General features: G+C 39.7%; 1 long non-coding RNA gene across 4 annotated transcripts in view; it reads left to right on the top strand.

Annotated features, from left to right (window-relative positions):
- Nucleotides 1–16,984, top strand: part of LOC131502764 (uncharacterized) — a 70,860-nt gene that overhangs the window by 39,615 nt on the left and 14,261 nt on the right. For 3 of the 4 annotated variants that reach the window (XR_009257176.1, XR_009257178.1, XR_009257177.1), the window contains exons 3-6: nt 1,276–6,827; nt 7,864–7,925; nt 9,290–10,220; nt 11,336–11,500. This is a non-coding gene — a long non-coding RNA (uncharacterized LOC131502764). Of the gene's footprint in view, nt 1–1,275; nt 6,828–7,863; nt 9,009–9,289; nt 10,221–11,335; nt 11,501–16,984 lie in introns of those variants that run through there. The other variant, XR_009257175.1, reaches the window with a different exon arrangement.

The following is a 16,984-nucleotide window of genomic DNA, read 5'->3' as shown; positions in this document are numbered from 1 at the left end:
GGCTCCACACTGTCAGCTGAAATCAAGAGTCAGATGCTTAACTGACAGAACTACCCAGGTGCCCCAGGTTTAGAAACTCCTTGAGTTTCTGTGGAGCAAGAGGAATCTAGGAGAATGTTCAATATAACTACCATATTTTGCAGTTGAGGAAACTGAGTACCAGAAGTAAAAATCAGGGTATTTTGTAGGTATTCTTTGATTTGTGTTGGGGGAAGGGGAAGGTCAGGCTAGTTGATTTTCTGGTGGTACAGAAGGGTTATGTTGCTTTTATCCATCCTTTAGTGTATGCTTGATTAATGCCAACCCACCACATTAGATTAAGTGGCGTTTTAATAAACATTGTTCAAAGGTACTAAGGGTTTAAGGAGAAAATTTGAGGCTTTAGGGAGCAGGCTATGGAAGATATTTTGGGTCATGAGGTCCTTCTTGGTAGCCCTGAAAGCATTAAGTATTTCCTGCTCCAGGTTCAAGGGACACCTGGGAAGCAGGGCAGGAGAGAATGGTTTATGTTGTCCATTTGCAGTCGTTCTAGTATGGTTGGGAATGAAGCCCCAGCCCTTGCCCATGATTCTGGGAGCCAACTAGTCTCTCACTCATGGGTCTGTGACATAGGCTCAAGAGTGATGGCTCTCTTGAATATAGCATGGGTTGCAGATTTAGCACCTCAAGAATGGAAGGACCTTAAAAGTCTCCTATCCAAACCAGCTTATTTCAGTTTGATCCTAATTTGAGTTCTTTTACAATATACCCAATAAGGGATGCCCGGGTAGCTCAGTCCGTTAAGCATCTGACTTCAGCTCAGGTTATGATCTCACAGTTCATGGGTTCCGGCCCCACGTTGGGCTCTGTGCTGTCAACACGGATCGCACTTTGGATTATCTGCCCCCCCCGCCCCTCTCCTGCTTGTGCACCCCCCCTCAAAAATAAATATTTTAAAAAAAGATTGTCTCACTCCTCTGCCCCACTCACATACTCTCTCTCTCTCTCTCTCTCTTTCTCTCTCTCTAAAATAAGATAAATTAAAAATAAACTCTTCTTAAAAAAATAAACAAATTAATAAATAAATAAAATATACCCAACAAATGGCCTTTTAGCCTGTAGGTAACTATAATCAGTGACAGTTATGGGGAAGTCCTTCCTAAGTCAGTTTGTCTCTTTCAAGACCTCTGCAGTATTGAGCTAAAATATATTTTTCCGCAGCTTCAACTTAATCAGCATGTTTGTATTGTACCCCAACTCAAGAATATTGCTTTATTCTGTCTCCTGCATCTTCAGTTTCTTCTCTGCTGCCTTTTGAGCTGCCAGGCACTGTGCTGGGTGATGGGGATATGGAGACGAATTAAACACAGTTCTGCCCTCAGGAGTTCTCAGTCTAGTGAGAGAGTTCGACATGTACACAGATAATTACAACAGTATGGTATGCTCTACAATGGAGGTATGTACAAGATACTATGGGGTTCAGAAGAGAAATCATTTGATTGAGTGGGGAAATGCCTGAGGTTGGAGGAACTGATGCTTAAGTGGATTCTTAAAGGAAGTAAAGGTTGGCCAGGCAGAAAACAGAGAAGGACCTTTTAAGCAAAGGCATGGACACTGGAAATAGAATGATGAAATGGGGGAACTGCAAGTAGTTCCTGAAATTAGGTTAGAAATGTAAGCTGAGAATAGATCCTAATAAGTATTCCATGAACTTTGGATTTCATTTGGAGCGTTTAAGTAGGGGATGCTTTTGAAGGTCACTTTGGCAGTACTATAGAGTATGTTCTGGAAGATTTTCAAACCTGGACAGGGAGATTAGTTAGAAATACACCATAGTAGAGAAGATGATAAATGATCGAAGGCCAAAAGGATTGGGAGTGGAGAAGAGGGGATAGACTCTTAAATAAGAGGCTATAAAAACATGGACAGTTCTAGAACATGGAAAAATTAAGGTGGTAAAGAGGAAAAAATTAGGGCTCTCAGACTTTGGCAAGTGTGCATCCACCTACTTCCTTCCATTCCTGGCCTTGTTGAGATCCTCTCGTGTTTACTTTTATTATTTTTATGAATGTTTATTTATTTATTTTGAGAATGAGAAAGTGGGAGTGGGGGGGAGGCAGAGAGAGAGGGAGAAAATTCCCAGCAGGCTCTATGCTGTCCGTGCAGAGCCCAACGTGGGGCTCCATCTCACAAGTCGTGAGATCATGACCTGAGCCCAAATCAAGAGTCAGAGGTTTTTCTGACTGAGCCACCCAGGGACCCCATCCTCTCATGTTTTTTACATGGGCATTGCTATTGATTTCTTTTGGACCAGAGCTTGACTGTACAGATTTGATAAGTTTTGTTCTGGGATGGCAGCTGTTATATGAAATGTTGATTCTCAGAAAGACCTCTGAACAGCTGTAGACCTCTGATAGTATTACTTAGTTCCTTGCCCTTCTCATCAGTAGCAGGTTTCCCTCACCATCACATTGTCTCCCAAAGTCAGAGAGGAAGCTTTTCCCTCTAAAACCCACTCAGGGGAGAAATGGCCCTAGTTGTGACTGTCTCAATTGTTTTATTGTTTGTTGAATGAAAAACTGAATCATCAACAGACATTAATTGGGCACCTGCTCTGTAATCTCCATGGACTCAGCTTAGGGATTTTCCAACATTTGTGGTTACATCTCTAAGTAAAATATATCCAGTAATCAAAAATCTAAACATATTCAGTATTCATTTCCTGTTTTCTCAAAGCAATATAAAAATGTTCTGTGGACAGTTCTCCACCTAAGGCTCAGAGTAGTGACCTTAGGGATTCAGAGAATGGATTCTGTGACTAGAATGATTAATCGGAGATTATATTTAAGTAGACCTTATGTATTTTCAGTGGACCTTATGTAAGTAGCCATCCTAGAGGGCAGTAGGGGGAAGAAGGATTGGGAGAGGAAGCTCTGAGTAGGACAGCAAAGCAGTACGTAAGAGTCTGGGCCTTGGGACTAAATAACCTAGGCTCAAATCTGCTCTTAAACTCACCAGTGTGGTATTGAGCATGGTTTTTCACCTCTCTGGGACTTGCCTTTCTCTTATGTAAAATAGGGGTAATGGTCTTTTCTGCATGTAAAATGGGGGTAATGGCCTTTTCTGTGATGATTTGGATGGGGATGGGGGTAGGTGTAAGGATTTAATGGGATTATTGTACATTTCTTAGAACAAGTCTGGAATGTGCCAAATGCTATTATCAACTGTCATTGCCACTAATAATGATGTTGACCATGTCTGGGATTAAAAGAAGATAGTTAACCAGAGGTGCTTATGTTTTACATTGTCAATGAGGCTCTTCGGGTGTGAGAAAGAAAGGGAAACTAACTGGCCTGAAGGTTTTCAATGGTATGTTAGTATGAAGTCAACTCTCTACCTTCTTTTTCTTCTCTGCCAAATAGGTTGGGAAACCAGATGAATTTTGTCCATGCCCTGATCACTAATCTATTGCCTTTGCTCTTATTTCCAAATAGAAACCTGTTGAAAGTTGTGTTACACCTGAATAAAGGTTATCCTAAAAATGTAGAGAAGTGCTTTGGAGTTGGTCAAAACTGGACTTGAAACCTGACTCAACTGCTTACTAGCTGTGTGATCTAAGACATGTTACTTAACCTCACTGAACCTCAGTTTTTTCATCAAATATAATAATTAATTTGCAGGGTTTCTCTGAGGATATTTGTGAAGTGTATGTCATAAGCACTAAGTCATAGCTGTCATTGTTAGTTCTTGGGATACTCACCACGTGACAGAAACAACAGCGGGCCCTGGTGGCTGGGAGGACTGCATGGATCCAACCTCAACCTGGAGTTGTGCTCTTCTGAAGAAATCCTACTCGGATGGATATAATACAACCTGCTAAGTGTCCTCGCACTTATCAGGTTGTATTATCATTGTCCGTGTCTATGGCTCTCGTCTACCAGACTCTAAATTCCTTACAGGCAAGGACAGTGCCTTGTTCATCTTTGTATTCGGTGCCTAATCCCGTGCACATTGTAGGCCTCATTAAATGTTTGTTGAATGAAAAAATGAATCATCAACAGACATTAATTGGGCGCCTGCTCTGTGATCTCCATGGGCTCAGCTTTTCCCCGCCAGTTGCCTACAACGTCCAAGCTGTCTTCAATATGCTTTCTCCTGGAGCTTACTCCTATCTTCTCACTCTTTTGCTGAGGACTTTTCTGTGTAGTACAAAGATAGCAAGTATCAAAGATCTCAAGTACCATCTCCAATCGGTCAATAGTACCTGCCTCGATTATGTTTCACAAAAAGGATGCTGAAGCCAGGTCTCAGTTCAGTGTGAAAGAGAGTTATAACTAATTAGCTATGTTTACTGAAGGTGGGAGAAGGGGGAATAGCAGCCTAAGTGCCGCATATATATCATATTTAATATGTTTTCCGTGAAATATTCTGTTTCTATGCCTGTATTTTAGTCTTGGCTACTTGCAGATGTTGCATGCCTGCTGCTGCTGCTGCTGCTGCTGCTACTACTACTACTACAGTTGCTGCTGATTGCTCCTTGGGTAGGACCAAAGTGATCATTGATCAGAAACTTCATCCTCACAGTCTGGGGGTTGCTCCTGTGGCTGGTATTCACAGTTTCCCCTTTCAACTTTACCTCAGCTATCCCCTTACCTACAGTGACAGGTAGGCCTCCACTTTCCGTTCACCACTCAACAGGCTCCTATTTCCTTTTCCTTCTTTAGTCTGATTAATGACTCTTGTTCCATGAGAAGCCTTCTTTCTGGTAGAAGATGTGACAAATAGAGTACAAGTTAAATGATTCCGTCAGGGCGCTACAGTGAGTTGTATAAGCTGCCCTTTAATGTGGGAGAAAATGGAGTATGCTTGCAGACTTTGGGGCAGGAAGGACAGAGAAGGAAATCATTGTTGATGGGGGAAAGAAAGAAACTAACAGATGGAATAAGTTCCTGAAAAATGATGGCAGAAGGGAGGGTGAAACCTATGACTCTAAAATATAGGGAGAGAGAGCACCTCAGATGAAAGGAATTACCTCCTCGCTGGAGCATAGGGATAGGAGTTAGGAGAAACATGTGACAAGAGTGTTGAAGATTTGTAATTGTTGAGGTGGATGATGGAGAGGAAGCTGACAGGATTATGGGACAGGGATTATGGGACAGGATTATGGGGACAAATAATCCAGGGACAGGATTATGAGGACAAATCCAGGGACAGGATTATGGGACAAACCAGAGTCCAAGGGATATTTGGGCCAAAAGGCTAGAGTGGGGCCTTTCGGTCTATTAAAGTGAGATACTATTATATTAAATTATATACTAAATTAAAGTAAGAAACCAGAAACTCAAGAAACTTTAAAGTGGTTTTAGGCCACCCGTCACAAGTAACTTGATTGCCTGGGACTGACCTTTATTGGTTGAGGGATGGACAGCTAGCAAGAGAGGGGCTACACAGAAATGAATTTGAAACTCCAGACTATATGTGGAAGGAAGTTAGATCAGAAGTGAGCTGAAAGTCTTGAATGAAAAAAGGCCCTAGTGTGATCAAGATGGGTGTTGGGTAGTTGGAAATTGGAATAATAGAACCTGTAATCAGAGAGTGGATTTTGAAACATTAAGATTGCAAAACCGGAGTGGTCAAGGTAACTTGTGAAGTGAGGTTGTCAGATGGTCGTCAGTTACATAAATACTGAAGTGACCCGGGACTATAGCAAAAGCCAAGCTGGGAATGAACTCTGGAGGCCAGGTGTAATAGGCCTTGATGCCTGAGGAGTGATTTAGAGGTTGGCACATGGCAACTGTGCAGGTGTAAGAGAAGAAAGGATGTAGTGGGATAGTTGTACGAGCCACGGAGGAGCGGTAGGGATCATTAGAAGTTACCAAAACTATGATCTGCACATTGCTCCGAGGTGTTGGCTTGCAGAATGCCCAGCTAAAGTGATCCCCTCCTCTATTGGGTGCTTGCTCTATACCCAGCACCTTGCTGTGTGCTAACCATTTACCCCTTCTGGGTCTGTCAAATATCAGGTATGAGAAAATGAGCAGCATTCCCAAGCAAGGACAGCTAGGGGAGCTGCTGGCCCTTTGAATTGACGGAATGCTGTGGCCATCTCTACAGACTGGTCAGCTTGAAGTGGCATCAAAAGATTTCTTTTGGACCCAAATTTTTCCTTGACCTTGACCTAACTTTATCCACATGGTACAAGTTTGTGTTGGCTGTTCCATAATGTACTTTGACTTCTGAGTCTCTGACTTGAGGCGTATGCTAGAACTGTCCTTTAAAAAACAACAGGCACAGCACATTAAAAACACAGATTAATTAACTAGAACAAGGGGGCCCTGTTACCTAATTGAGCTTTTAAGATAAAGGATAGACAAAAGAAAGCTCCCATCGGTGTGTAACAACAGCACTTTGTGACAGCCACTCTAAGGTCAGGATACATCTAGTTTAGTGGCCATATTGTACATATTCCCTGTGTTGTTGGGAAGAAGGGCTGGAAATTGATGCAGAGAGATGTCCCTTAGGACTTGGAATGTAAAGTTTAGGAGAAGAGAATCTCCGTGAATCCTGTGACATTGCATGTCATCATTTTTCCTCTGTTATAGTCTTTGAATGAGTCAATATTTCAATGAAGGGGTAGAGCCCTTGAGACAGAGTTCCCAGGCCCTCAGATGGTGCATCCCCTCTTTTGGGGCTGCTTTATATTTATTCCTCAGGAGGATCTGGTAGAAGACTTTGTGTGAGGAAGAAGAAAAAGAAAGAAGCAGAGAATGACTACAGCCTGTCTTCATATCGGCTTCACAAAGCACGACTCAACAGAGGGCTTACTCTCTTGAGACTCCAGACCACAGGTTGCTCTTTTCAATTGCACATTTGGCCCTCTCAGCTACTTCCTACATTCAGAAATTGTACTGTATGTGCATGTATGAACTATCATTTTCCATAAAGACTACTCTGTGTTCACAGCAAAAAAAAAAAAAAAATCCCTAAAATAAGGTATAATGCTTGTTCTGTTAGGTTTCCAATAGTCACAAATTGCTGGATCTCCACTGCTGTAATACAGGCCACCAGAGATGAGTTTGGGTTTCGGAAACAAAGGACCCCAGCATCCTGGAAGGAAGGCAGTCAGTTGACTTGAAAGTAACCCCTATCCCTGCATTCTTATTATTTCTTTTTCCTTCAGCCCCTTGACTAAGATACCACTGATGAAAGCAAACAAAGCCATACTTTCCCCTTCCACTGGCACTTTTCTGGCCTACGTATATGCCTTTAGGAGTCACTCTCTCTTTATCAGCACTTCCTTCTTCCCATCTCTTAAGACCCAGAGAATCATGAATGCTAGAGTTGGGGTTGAACTTGTCACACCTACCTCCTGCAGTTGGGGAATACTAATGTTAATCAGCCTGATACCCACTTCCACCTGATAATCATGGCAGTCACTGGAGAAGCTGTAGCCAAGGCCAGCAACCATATGGACCCCAGCCCCAGGACTCACTCCTGATGTCTCAACTGATTGTGAAAAACTAGTAGGAGGGCTTGCCCCACCCCAGCCCCCTTCTGAGTTGGTCATCAGAGATCAGGACTTGTCTTAGGGCCTATGTTATGTAAGAACAGATATCTGATAAACAGTATCAGGAGTCCTGGTTACCTTTTATCTCTCTTGGGGATGGGCAGGATAGGGCATAAGGATAAGTGGTAAGTCTTGTGCCTTTCAAATATATTCCCAGTGATTCCTCAGGACACCCTTGGTCACACCATCTGGTGCCTAATCCTGGGTCTCGCCTCTTCAAAGCTTCCCTAGTGTGTTCCTTGCTCTCACTAACCACCTTTTATTTCCTGCCCCATCCTGATGGATTTCAGCAGGTGTGTTTTCTTTTCCTTCCTCAGGCCATCTGTAACAGCCTTTCATCTGGGAGGAGCCTTGTTGTGAATGAGTGAATGAAGCTTCAGTGAGTGTTTACAGTGACACCCATGTTTTTCTATGGATATAAGGAGAAAGAAGGAGGCTATGAAATGCCATCATGGAGTAACAAAAATTTGACATTTTAGTGGATATTGGACCTAGAAGCCTACATGAATGAAGGAAGCAAACCTGAGATTCTGATGTTTGTGAGTGAAGATAGGAGTGAACTCCTTACTGCTGTTAGTAATGGAAGAAGAGAGGGGAGAAAAGTGAGGGAGGTCATACAGTCCTTCACTTCAGTGGAGGGCGTGCTGAGACTTGCTTCATAAACGAGTAACTTATTAAGGTGGATTGGAGAAGAATTGTTGCACTGCACTATTTCTTTTGCTGATTGTGTGAAGTCACTGCCAGTCACTGTCCTCAGGTAGAGCTGCCTTTGTGGAGGTTTCTGTTGACCCCTAATGAGAAACAACCCAGAACAAGGTTTGCGACTTAGAACTCTCTGGTTCGGTGACAGAGTTTTAAAGAAGTCGAGGACAGAGGAAAGAGCACAAATAGTACCAGATAGCCTAGTTTTTCTTATTGGATGGGCAAGGTAGAGGCAGAGGGCACAATGATTCTAGGCAACTCCAAACCCCTGGTAAGGCATTAGGAAACAATATAATGAAAGGTTAGCCCTTAGACCTAGTGATTTGTCATTCCCCAGAGCATGATAGATTATCTAAAAGAACAAGGAGAGCTGCTTTGGAGAAAAGTTCTAAATGATTCTTTCAGAGAACAGATTTAAAAGATGGGGAGCTTCCTGTTATGTAATATGGGCATTACAGCTTTTAAAGACTTCTGTTCCAAATAGCCAAATTATGGAAAGAGCCTAAATGTCCATCAGCTGATGAATGGAGAAAGAGATTGTGGTTTATATACACAGTGGAATACTACTTGGCAGTGAGAAAGAATGAAATAATGGCCTTTTGTAGCAACGTGGGTGGAACTGAAGAGTGTTATGTTAAGTGAAGTAAGTCACACAGAGAAAGACAGATACCATGTTTTCACTCTTATGTGGATATGGAGAAACTTAACAGAAGACCATGGGGGAGGGGAGGAAAAAAAAAAGGAGGGAGCCAAACCATAAGAGACTCTTAAAAACAGAATAAACTGAGGGTTGATGGGGGGGCGGTGGGAGGGAGAGGAAAATGAGTGATGGGCATTGAGGAGGGCACCTGTTGGGATGAGCACTGGGTATTGTATGGAAACCAATTTGACAATATATTTCATATAAAAAAAATAAAGACTTCTGTTCCCTACCTAGATCATGGAAGTTGACACTAGTATCAGCCTATGGCTGCATAGGCCAGTATTAACATAGAAGTATCGTGCTCTTGGAGAGATCCTGCCACTCTCTTGCTTTGACAGGTGTTCAGCTGCAATACAAGTCCAGTGCTTGAAGAAGCAAAGAGGGCAACAAGCCTCCAGGGGACAACAGTGTAGTCTTCTAAGTGAAGATAGCAACAGAAGAGATCACGGACTTGGCTGGATTGGGCTGGGCTTGTTTGTTCAAAATTTTAAAAATACTTTTTTTCTTGACCATGAAAGTAACATGATCATTGTTGAAAAATAAAACGAAAGGTATAAATTAAAAAGTAAAGAACACCTATAATATAACCAAGAAAACAACTCAACATTTGAGTGTTTCCCTTTGTTCTTGTAAAAAAGAATGTGTGGAACACAATTTTTTAAAGTTTTTTTTTTTTTAATTCCAGTTAGTTAGCATACAGCACTCTATTAGTTTCAGGAGTATGACTTAAAAACAAAATTGACATATTGTATATGTTGTTCTCTAACTTTTTTCATTTGAAAATAAACATATTTCTACATCATTGGCATTCTTTGAGAACACAGTATTTTTTTTTACAGGGCTGTTGTGTTTATTTTTTTTTCAATGTATGAAGTTTATTGTCAAATTGGTTTCCATACAACACCCAGTGCTCATCCCAACAGGTGCCCTCCTCAATACCCATCACCCACCCTCCCCTCCCTCCCACCCCCCATCAACCCTCAATTTGTTCTCAGTTTTTAAGAGTCTCTTATGCTTTGGCTCTTCTCCACTCTAACCTCTAAAACACAGTATTAGGTGTTACATAATATTTCATATGAATCTAACAGAATTTATGTAAGAAAATCACATGCTACTGGACATGTTGGATATTACCAATTTTGCCTATAAAATATAATAAACATCATTGTATGTTAATTATTATGTGCATTTCTAATTATTTCTTTGCAATAAATTTCCAGAATTGCACTCACTGAGTTTGAATGAGAGTATTATTAAGGCATCTGAAAGGTATTGTTGCATTGTCTTCAATATAGTTGTACAAATTACATTTCCATCAGTGGTGTATAAACGTGCATATTTCTCCACACATTCATCAAAATATGGCCATTCTGTCTTTATAAATCCCTGCTCATTTGACAGGCAAAAGTATACATCTTTTCTATTAGAGCTTTTTATTTGTAATTTACATACAGTAAAATTCACTCATGATTTATAGTTGGGTGGGTTTTGACAAATATAGTCAGGTATACTACTCCAGTACCATTCCAAAGAGTTTTATCACTAATAATTTCTCTCAATTGTTCTTTTTAAAAAAAAGTTTATTTATTTTGAGAGAGAGTTTGCACACACACTCAGAGGAGAGCAAGAATCCCAAGCAGGGTCCTCACTGTCAGCGCGGAGCCCACTCAATTGTCCTTTTTGTTGTAAACAAAAGTCCCCATTCCCAGTCCCCAAAAACCACTGATTTGTTGTCCATCTCTTTGGTTTTTGCCTTTTCCAGAGGTTGTATGATTGGAATTATGCAATATATAGATATTTTGGTCTGGTTTCTTTCACTTAGTAAAGTGCATTTAAAGATACATCTGTGTGGGGTGCCTGGTGGCTCCCAGCTCTTGGTTTTGGCTCAGGTCATGATCTCACAGTTTGTGGGTTTGAGCCCCACATTGGGCTCCGTGCTGACAGTGCTGAGCCTGCTTGGAAATTTCTCTCCCACTCTCTGTCCCTCCCCCGTGTGTGTGTGTGCATGCACACTCTCTCAAATAAATAATAAATAAATAAAATTTTATGAGAATCATTAGTTTATCCCTTTTTATTGTTGTACACCATTGTATGAATGTACCACAGTTTTTTATCCATTCACTAATTGATGGACATGTGAGATGTTTCCACTTTGGGTGATTATGAATAAAGTTGCTATAAACATTCAGGTACTGGTTTTGTGTGAACATAAATGTTCCATTTCTATAGGGTATATAGAGTAAATGCCTAGGAGTGGGAATGAGTACCAAACTTTTCCAAACTTTCTGTATCATTTTGCATTCCCACCACAAATATAGGAGTTCCAGTTCCGCATCTTCCCAGAATTTTGCATTATTATTTATGTTTTATTTATTTTATTTTAGAGAGCATGAGCTGTGGAGAGGGGCAGAGGAGGGAAGAGAGAGAGAGAATCCCAAGGAGGTTCTGTGCCCAGCACAGAGCCTGAACCAGGACTCGATCCTACAACTCTGAGGTCATGACCCGAGCCAAAATCAAGAGTTGGACACTCAACCAACTGAGCCACCCTGGTGCCTGTATATATTTTTTAAATGTTTAGCCGTTCTACTAGGAATATAGTGTTATCTCACTGTAGTTTTAATTTGCAGTTCCGTAATGGCATAATGAAGTTGAGCATGTCTTCATATGCTTATTTGCTATCTTTGGTGAAGTGTCTGTTCAAATCTTTTGCCTCCTGACCTTTACTGGGTTGTTCCTTTTCTTACTTTTACGTGTTTAGATTTCCATATATATACTTTTTTAAATTTTTTATTTTAATTCCAGTTAACATACAGTGTTCTATTAGTTTCAGGTATGCAATGTAGTGATTCAACACTTCCATACAATGCCCAGTGCTCTTCTCAAGTGCCTTTAATCTCCATCACCCGTTTCACCCATCCCTCCACCCCTCATAAACATCATATTGTCCTCCATAATTAAGAGTCTGTTTCTTGCTTTGTCTTCCTCTGTTATTTTCTCCTTTGTTTTGTTTCTTAAATTCCACATGTGAGTGAAATCTTCATATTCTTGATACAAGTCCTTTGCCAGATATGTTATTTGGAAATGGGTTTTCTGAGTTTGTGGCTTGTTTTACCATTAACAATGCCTTTTTCAGAGCAACAGTTTTTAATTTAATGAGTCCCACCTTGTCAAATATATGACAATATAAGTAGTAATGGGCGTAAATGGAGCATTCTAAACCACTTATATTATCCAGGAGGTTTTTTAATAATAAATATTTATTGTAAAAGTATGATTCTAAAGGTAGATGTAGGGGCGCCTGGGTGACTCAGTCATTTGAGCATCTGACTCTTGATTTTGGCTCAGGTCATGATCTCAGTTTGTGAGATCGAGCCCCATATTGGACTCCACACTGACATTGTGGAGCCTGCTTGGGATTCTCTCGCTTTCTCTCTTTCTGCTCCTCCCACCCACTTGTGCTCTCTCTCTAAATAAGAAACATTTTTAAAAACTGGTAGATCTAAAAGATCTGTCATGATCCTTACACTGTGTAATCTCCCCTTAACTGTGGGCAAGATCTGTCTTGCTTCTAACCAATAGGGCATGGCAAAGTTGATGGGATGCTGCTTCCGTGAAAATGTTACATAATATTACACGTACGCTTAAAAATAGCCTCAAAATATACAAAATGCTAATAGAAGTCCATGGAGAAATTGAAAAACTCCAAGTGAGTGAAATTCAACACCCTTTCTATTATGAGAAATCACATCTACAAATCAACAGCATACAAAGATTTAAACAACCCAACTCACAAGCCTCACCAAATGGAAATATATGCACTCTGCTTTGAAGAATTACAGAAATAATTCATCTGAAGCATATTTGCAATAGTTACAAGAATTGATTCTGCATTAGATCAGACAAAAATTATTCACTAATAATTGGCATTGATATTGGCATTGTAAGATTCATGTTGTCTTCCCACACTGCAATTAAGTTCTATATTAACAAAAAAGGTAAATAAATCTTTTACATGTATTTCATAATTTAAAGCACATTTCTAAATATGGTATTTGTCTTTCTCTGATTGGCTTATTTCATTTAGCATTATACTCTCTAGCTCCATCCATGTTGCAAATGGCAAGATTTCATTCTTTTTAATGGCTGAATAATATTCTGTTGTGTATATATACCATATTTTCTTTGTCCATTCATGTATGGATGGACACTTGTGTTGCTTCCATATCTTAGCTATTGCAAATAATGCTGTGATAAACAGGGGTGCACATATCTTTTTGAATTGGTGTTCTCATTTTATTTGGGTAAATATCCAGTAGTGGAATTACTGGATTATGTGGTAATTCTATTTTTAATTTTTTGAGGAGCATTTATACTGTTTTCCACTATTGTTGCACCAGCTAGTTTTCCTGCCAAAAGTGCATCACAGTTCCTTCTGTATATCAAATAAGAAATCATGAGGTACATCTTAAAATATAATGATAATGAAAACACATTAAAAACGTGTGAGACGTGGTGAAAGCACGTTTCAAGGGAAATTTATAGCCTTAACTACTTCTATCAGAAGAGAAAAGAGGGTGAAAATTAGCTTAGTATTCAAGCTAAGAATATAGTAAGAACATTAGGGGAAAAAGGAGGTATTAAAAGTAAAAGCATCAATTCATGAAATAGGAAACAAAGCTACATTAAAGAAGATCAACAAAACCCTACATTTGTTTCTTTTATAAAACTAATAAAATACAAGGTGCCTGGCTGGCTCAGTCGGTGGAGCATGTGACTCTTGATCTCAGGGTTGTGAGTTCAAGCCCCATGTTGGGTGTAGAGATTACTTTTAAGAAATAAAAAAATCTTTAAACAAAATCAACAAATGTTTGGCTGACTCATCAATATTTTAAAAAGATATATAGAAGTAATATGAAAAAAGGGGGGAACTTAAAGATTTGAAAGATCGGGGAACAGTACTAACAATTCATGCCAATAGTATTGAAAATCTAGAGGAAATAGGCAAATTCCTACAAAAATGTAACTTAACAAAACTGACAATAAAAATTAGGAAGTTTGTATAGTCACATAAAATATTAAGTAGTTGCTCAAATCTTCCTCAAGACCCAACTATATGCTTTCTACCAGAAACTCTATTTAGATAAAAATGCATAGATAAGTTATACTATGCAACCATTATTCAAAAGAAAGTTTGAAAGCTATATTGATATCAAAAAGTAGACTTCAGAAGAGGGAATATTCTCAGGATAAAGAAGGACATTACATAGTGATGAGGACAATTTACCAAGAAGACATAACAATACCTGAAGCAAAATCTGACAGAACTGCAAGGAAACACAGGCAAATCCACAATTATGTTTGGAGATTCCAATACTTTTAAGAATTAACAGAACAATTAGCTAAAAAGTTAGTAAGAATAGATCTAGGGACACCTGGGTGACTCTTGATTTTGGCTAGGGTCATGATCCCAGGGTTGTGGAATCAAGCCCCACACTGGGTGTGTAGCCTGCTTGAGATTCTCTCTCTCCCTCGGCCCCTCTCCCCTGCTCAAAGGTGCTCTGTCTCTCTAAGATTAAAAAAAAAAGAATTAAAAAAAAGAATAGATCTAAGCAACACCAGAATCAACTTATAACTGACATTTGTATGACACTATACCAATCAGAAGTAGAATTCATATTGTTGCAATTTCACATGGGATGCTCACCATGATAAACTATATCCTAATTCATAAAATAAATTAACAGACTAGCTTCTTTTATTTAGCAATATAAATTTAAATTTCTTCCATGTCTCTTCGTGGTTTGATACCTCATTTCTTTTTATCCCTGAATAATGTTCCATTTCTTGGATGAATCTCAGTTTAACCATTCACCTGTTATGGGACATCTTGATTGTTTCCAATTTGGGGCCATTATTTAAAAAGCTGCTATAAGCATTCATGTGTGCATTTTGTGTAATCATATGTTTTCACTCATTTGGATAAATGCCTAGAAGGGCAATTGCTGTATGACATGGTAAGTCTATGTTTACTTTTATAAGAAACTGCCAAACCATCTTCCAAAGTGACGATACCATTTTATATTCCCCCCAGAATGAGTTCCTCTTGCTCCAAATCCTTGATGATATCTGGTATTGCCAGTATTTAGGATTTTAGCCATTCTAGCAGATGTGTAATAATATCTAGTTGTTTTAATTTGCAATTCCCTAATGACATAATGCTGAGCATCTTTTCATATGCTTATTTTCCATACGTATATTTTCTATGGTAAGATGTCTGTTCAGATTTTTTTCCCACTTTAAAATCAAGTTGTTCATTTTCTTATTGTTGAGATTTAAGAGTTCTTTGTACATTCTGGACAACAGTTATTTATCAGGTATATCTTTTGCAAATATTTTCTCCCAGTTTATGGCTTATCTACACATTTTCTTGACAGTGTCCTTTGCAGGGAAGAAATTTTTAATCTTAATAAAGTCCAATTTATCACTTCTTTCTTTCATGAATTATGCCTTTGCCATTATATCTAAAAAGCCATTGTCAAACGAAGGCTATCTAGATTTTCTTCTCTTATCTTCTAGAAGTTTTATACTTTTGCATTTCACATATGGGTCTATGATCCATTTTATTTTATTTTTTTTTAATTTTTTTTCAACGTTTTTTATTTATTTTTGGGACAGAGAGAGACAGAGCATGAACGGGGGGGGGGGGCAGAGAGAGAGGGAAACACAGAATCGGAAACAGGCTCCAGGCTCCGAGCCATCAGCCCCAGAGCCTGACGCGGGGCTCGAACTCATGGACCGCGAGATCGTGACCTGGCTGAAGTCGGACGCTTAACCGGCTGTGCCACCCAGGCGCCCCTCTATGATCCATTTTAAATAAAGTTTTGTGGGGCATGTAAGTCTGTGTTTAGCTCTCCATCAAAGCTTACCATATCTCACCTGGCTGCCTACATTTCTTCTGCCCTCCAATTCCAGGTCAAAAAGATCAAATTCCTGGTGAGTGCAGCCCAGAGTGTAAGGGTTCTTTTCCTTTATCCAGTCCCTGTTTATAGGATGGAGATTCTACTCCAGATGTATCAGGACTAGAACACTGAAACTCTGGCTTCTCACCCTTGCCCCAGCTGTTTCATGGGGTGGAGGTTCAACACGGAGAGAAAAAGCCTAGAAGTTAAGAGACTGCCACTCCACCCAGTACCCATAGTAGTTTTTCAGAGAGTTTTCCCGGGGTTAGAGACAGTCCATAAGAAAAGTGAACTCTAAAGCTATACCCAAGGCAAATGACTATTTGAAACAGAGTGTAGGAAGCTCAAGTCTAAGGGCACTCTTGAAATAATTATTTTCTCCCATTTAAGAGAAGAGGCTATACCATAGGCCAGCTAATTTGCCAGAGAAACCAGGGAAGGACAGAGCTAAAAAGAACTTTTCTGGAAGTAGAACAAACTACAAAGATAGTTTCAAACTCTACCTTTGTGAATCTAATTAAATCAGACTAATAAGCAATCTATGCTTCACAGCATTGTTGAAAACATTGTAACAGTCAGCTAGTAATTAGTGGATACTAATAGGTGAAGTATAATAACATATGGAGCAAACATCTGAAAAGATAAATCAGAAAAAGGTAGTCAGGGGCGCCTGGGTGGCTCAGTCCGTTAAGCATCCAACTTTTGGTTTCGGTTCAGGTCATGATCTCACGATTCATGAGTTCAAGCCCCACATCAGGCTTCACGCTGACAGTGCAGAGCCTGCTTAGAATTTTCTCTCTCCCTCTCACTCTCTCAGCCCCTCCTCTGCTCACCCTCTCTCAAAATAAATCTTTAAAAATCTTAAAAAGAAAAAGAGATAGTCAAAGAGAGCACTGCTAAACTTTCTGAGATCCCAAGATAACTATGCATATACTCAAGTCTCCACCCTCTGAAGAACAATATCACATGCTTCACACCACAAAGAAATAGACTTCGCTAAATCATCTTAGCTGCAAAACAACAACAGCAACAACCAAGTAAAGAAGAATAAAAAGTCTCGCAGAGGGCTAGAGG

This window comes from Neofelis nebulosa, chromosome X, assembly GCF_028018385.1.
Source record: "Neofelis nebulosa isolate mNeoNeb1 chromosome X, mNeoNeb1.pri, whole genome shotgun sequence".
Taxonomy (NCBI): Eukaryota; Metazoa; Chordata; class Mammalia; order Carnivora; family Felidae; genus Neofelis; species Neofelis nebulosa.
Note: the sequence above shows the minus strand (reverse complement) of the source record. Positions and strands in the feature narration are given on the sequence as shown.